This window comes from Esox lucius, chromosome 15 (assembly GCF_011004845.1).
Source record: "Esox lucius isolate fEsoLuc1 chromosome 15, fEsoLuc1.pri, whole genome shotgun sequence".
Lineage (NCBI taxonomy): Eukaryota > Metazoa > Chordata > Actinopteri > Esociformes > Esocidae > Esox > Esox lucius.
Window position 1 is genome coordinate 17,049,678 of NC_047583.1, and position 6,000 is coordinate 17,055,677.

Here is a 6,000-nt window from a genome sequence, read left to right on the forward strand (position 1 = left end):
GCAGTCCAGCACTGAAACAGGCTTAAAAAGTGGGGTTCCACAGAAACAGGCTTCCTGTAGGAATGTCTACTGATATAGCACAATATCAATGTCCTTGCATATGAGGGCACATTCAAATGCTCTTTTATAAGTTGGTCAAATTCAAACAAGGGCTTTAAGACTTGCTGATTGTGCTGATAGAGAGTGGGTCTGTCAGACTGAAGGCATGCCTTTTATATGCACTTTATGACTTGCTCAATATTTAACCACAATACCTATGATGTAATTGGCAGGTTATATGCCTGACATGACGCCTTTATAGCCACTTATCTTCCCTGTTTATATGTGATAGTGAAACCATATAAAACACTGACCTTGGATCCAAAGTAAAAATACAATGGCATTATTTGTACAACCTGTCTGAGTGTACTTCCAGCCATTTTAAATATAGCAACCGATATGCTTTTACAGTTCACTACACTGTTGGATATTCAATTAGCTTTTTCATTAGTGCTCATTAAGATTATGGCTCAGTCCTCTGTATAAGAGCCTGTGACATCAGTTTGGTGGTTGTGCACACATTACTCTTGGTTAGTAAATGAACTGTCTTGGCATTTCTGTGAACTGGTAGAATGTGGATGTTTTATGAAAAGCTACAGGAAACAAAAATAAAATAGTAGGTCAGTGGTTACAGTAGCATAGGGACTGCTTAGATATACTGCAAAAGTTCTGTGCCATTATGATCTGCAATAAACAGTATACTAAAATGGGCACATTTGGGCAACGTTGTTGTTGGGGAATAAATGTGGCATTTTCTCCGCACATACCAGCTCAACTGACTGGCTTGCCATGACGTCTGTGCCTGAGAAAACAAAGCATCAACTCTGACCCGAAGAAACACTGAGAAGCCTTGAGAAGAGACTACTTATAATGCACACAGACAAGTCTGTGTGCATTTACATCAGAAATCTGCTTGCAAGCTCCCTATCAAATGGCAGTACGAAAATGTTCTGAAAAATGACTGCAGTTCTCTGTAGCATTATGAGCCCCACCTAGCTACCTCTTATTTTTGGTAGTCTTTACTTTGACTAGCTCGACGGGAACAACCTGGCAAGGAGTCTCAGATCACACCTCCACTCCGCCTCGGCTGCAGAGCCAGAATCTTATCACAGCTCTGCCCAGCAGGTTGATGTCTCTGATCACTGAGCCAATGTATTGCAGCCTTACTTATTAAATCATTGTATTACCCTGAGTTGCCCTGTTTGGTGCTGAGCCTATTGTCTGTATGGGTCCCTTTAGGGTTTGGAAGGACTATCAGGGTCCTGCTGCATGATATCATGCAATGGAGCCCCTCTTACTCCCTTTATCTTAGTGGAACACCAGCTGACTGCTGTGTGAAGCCAGAGATGGGTAGTATTTCTGTAACATATTTAAAATGTGAATGTATATGTATTTTGTGTTTTTTGTGTTTTGTTGGCCTGCAATAAAGTTGCATTAATAAAAATTTAAAAAATGTAGAATGCTATGTTTTAGTACTTTTCAAATGTCATGAAGGAAATGTCTTCTTGCGGAACTAATTTGAATAATAATATGGAGAATGCATTGCATGTGTTTATTTTTAAATTAACATGTTGGTTATAATGTGAACAGCAAATGTAATTGCAATGAATTAAAGTAGTTAAACAACCACAGTTATCAGTCATAACAAACAGTGACGTAAATTGAACAGTGAGAATTAAATCGCAATTAAGAAGAGTACTTGCAGAATCTCAATTAAATTTAGAAATACAATTTTAATTTAAGACAATTTGTTGAGAAGTACTATGTACATGTAAAGATGGGTGACAAATTAAAGGAGAAACATGAATAAATTAGTGGAGGAACATGATGTTGCACATGCTTCCATACAGGTGATTGAGAATATCAATGCAGGACAAGATCAGACTGGGTCAGCAAGAACAGTCCATGGAGAACTACACAGAGGGATATTATAGTAGAACTACACAGAGGGATATTATAGTAGAACTACACAGAGGGATATTAAAGTAGAACTACACAGAGGGATATTATAGTAGAACTACGCAGAGTGGGATATTATTGTAGAACTACACAGAGTGGGATATTATAGTAGAACTACACAGAGGGATATTATAGTAGAACTACACAGAGTGGGATATTATAGTAGAACTACACAGAGGGATATTATAGTAGAACTACACAGAGTGGGATATTATAGTAGAACTACACAGAGTGTGATATTATAGTAGATATACACAGAGTGGGATATTATAGTAGAAATACACAGAGTGGGATATTATAGTAGAACTACACAGAGTGGGATATTATAGTAGAAATACACAGAGGGATATTATAGTAGAACTACACAGAGTGGGATATTATAGTAGAACTAAACAGAGTGGGATATTGTAGTAGAACTACACAGAGTGGGATATTGTAGTAGAACTACACAGAGTGGGATATTATAGTAGAACTACACAGAGGGATATTATAGTAGAACTACACAGAGTGTGATATTATAGTAGAAATACACAGAGTGGGATATTATAGTAGAAATACACAGAGTGGGATATTATAGTAGAAATACACAGAGGGATATTATAGTAGAACTACACAGAGTGGGATATTATAGTAGAACTAAACAGAGTGGGATATTGTAGTAGAAATACACAGAGTGGGATATTGTAGTAGAACTACACAGAGTGGGATATTATAGTAGAACAACACGGAGGGATATTATAGTAGAACTACACGGAGGGATATTATAGTAGAACTACACGGAGGGATATTATAGTAGAACTACACAGAGGGATATTATAGTAGAACTACACGGAGGGATATTATAGTAGAACTACACGGAAGGATATTATAGTAGAACTACACGGAGGGATATTATAGTAGAACTACACGGAAGGATATTATAGTAGAACTACACAGAGGGATATTATAGTAGAACTACACAGGGATATTATAGTAGAACTACACAGAGGGATATTATAGTAGAAATACACAGAGGGATATTATAGTACAGTTGCAGTATAGAAACACTTAATTACAAAAATAAATGCACATTTGATTGTTCAGTGATTCAAAAACTATAGGCACTAGTCAACAGAGATCAGATGAGTCATCCTTCACGATGTTCTTGAGATTTGGAGTGCATGCATGGCATACACTAAGAGAACGGTACAGGCTTGACTGCTTGACCCCTACAATGAGGGGGTCCTGAGACTCTTATGCTGTAGGGGGCGTTTTCCCGGCATGGGTTGGGTCCATGTCCCCTAAGAGGGAAGGGTCACAGCAAATCATTACCAAGTTATTCTGAGTGACCACCTCTATCCAATGGAGAAACATTGCTATCCTGATGGCAGTAGTGTCTTCCAGGATGACAATGCCCCCACCCACATGTTATGAGAGGTCACGGAATAGTTTGATGAAAATGAGGTTCATCCTATGCAATGGCCTTTGCAGTCACCAGATCCCAACCGAATTTAAGTGAGTGAAGCCATAGAGAAAAATTGTGAAATCAGCCAAGAAATGGTTGTGAACATGCCCTGATACATGGAATACTGTCAAAATCATAATTAAAAAAATTAAGCTCTGTGTGATATCTTGGAATGTGGACACATCATGCTCTGTTTCTGTTATAACATGATTTATAAAAGTCAAAATGAAAGATAGGCAGGTCCCAAGAAACAAAGATATGTTGTCAGATCTGACTATGAATCTCTATAGTCGTCTCCACAAAAACTCTGGAGAACCTATAAGGTACTGTAGACCCTGATCTCCCTTTTGAAAAACATAGATCAGCTTTTTTCCATTCCATCCAGAAACATGGGGAAATTATATATTTGCCAAAAAAGTATCTACACCTTTGTTACTTCTCTAGATAAGACTATTGCAATGGTCTACTCTCTAACTATCTGGATAAAATAATAAATAAACCTGTATTTAAAGGTTTTAGTACTAACCTGCAAAACATTACATTGACTCCTGCTAATCTTACTGAATTGGTTTTGTCATATTAACCTCTACATTTAATCTGCAACTCATCCATGTTTATTCCTATTATCTCAAAATACATCCTATTGATGTACTGAGATTTCAGTCTTCAAATAGAGTCTGAAGGAGTCACTAATAGTGCTAATACATTAGCTTTGTTTTCTCTCCCCTAGAGCATATTTTATCTTATTTAAACTGCAGTGTATATACAAGGAAATAATCGACAGACCTTTTTTTTGGGGTAAGTTAACGTTTGATTGTTTCCAAACATTAAGCAACACTAAGACTAAGATACATGTGAGAGGCAGAGATTACAGACCCTAAAGCTTATTTCTATCTTTTGTGTTCTTGCCACTCCTCCTAGGCGTGATCTAGGTATTTGGCAGGCACTCACTACAGTAGGAGGAACGTTGTATACCCATATGCCTTGTGAGATGAGACAGTGACTAAGCTGTTCCATTTTTCTTCATTTGGTTTGGAACGTCTCTATGACCAATATATTTTTACCCTATTTATACCATTATCTATGGGAAAAGGCTGCTCCCACTATGTCCCATTTCCCTTCTGACAGTGCCTACAAAAATAGACCCTATATTGCTCTCTGCTCTCACCAAATTGTTAAATAATAGTAAAATAGTAAAAATAATTAAAGTTGCTTACATTTTGCATTATGTCCAACCTAAATATGTGACTGGAGTCATTGCTAGAATAAAAGAAACAAACCTTGTGACAGTAGGTAGTTATGTAGTGTCACTGACAAAGCAGAGCTGCTTGTGTAAGAGGTTTAATAGCCACAGCCACCAACAAGACAGCCACCAACAGCAACTCACAACAGCTTTGTTGTGAGTCGCTGTTCCTCTATAATCTCAAAAACTCAATTTATTTCTTAAGCATCAAACCCCAGCAGATTATAGGGTGTGTACACAGTTTGGACAGCAGAAGGATGAAAACCTAAGACAGATGTGTAGGAAGTTGAGTGAGCACTCACCAGTCATCAAAGTGGTTGGATCTTTCAAAGCCTCTGGTTGTGTTTTATTTTACATTGCCTTTGGAATGTATTGAGACCACTTCATTTTTCCAAATTTTGTTGTGTTGTATACTTAATATATATTTGATTAAATATCGAATTTTCTGCTTTCAATCTAAACACAATAAATTTTTTGAAATGTTAGAAAAAAAAAATAGATTTTTATTGACAATGACAAACTTAAATACACAATATATATGTGGACACATCTCCAAAGACAAACAACATTGGCAGTAACTTTAAAGTGACTTTAAATGTGTCACTATCATAGGATGCTAAAAGTCCGTTTGTGAAACTTCTGCCCTACTGGATCTACCCTGGTCAACTATAAGTGCTATTATTGTGAAGTGGAAGCATCTAGGAGCAAAAACAGCCCACCCACGAAGTAATAAACCATGCAAACTCACAAATCAGGGCCACGGAGTGCTGAGCACGTACAAATGCCTATCATCTGTTGCATCACTCACTAGAGTTTCAGACTGCCTCTGGAAACAACATCAGCACAAGAACTGTGTGTCAGGAGCTTCACAAAATGGGTTTCCACAGCTAAGCAGCTGTACGTCAACCTCATGAGACCTCATGAGAGCCAGTTACATCATAAGGCTTGATGCTTTTTGTGACTGCACTTCAAGAAACTTTCAAAGTTCTAGACTGACAGACCTTCATGGCTTAATGTAATGATGGACTGTCATTTCTCTTTGCTTATTTGAGCTGTTCTTTCCATAATACAGACTACTGGGTTCAAACCTCTGACTGGTACTGTACATTGAAAACAGAAGGAGCGGTTGTCAAATCTAGTTCCAACACTACAGAACTGGAATTCAAACACGTTTCTGCACTTGGATCCTAAACATCCACGTTCTTCACTGTGAGTCTAGTCTATTTTTGAATATTAATGGATGACGACACCCTCTTCTCCCCCTGGAGCCCATCCTAGGCCCCACACTAATGACTGCTGTAGCAAGTCTGCCTGC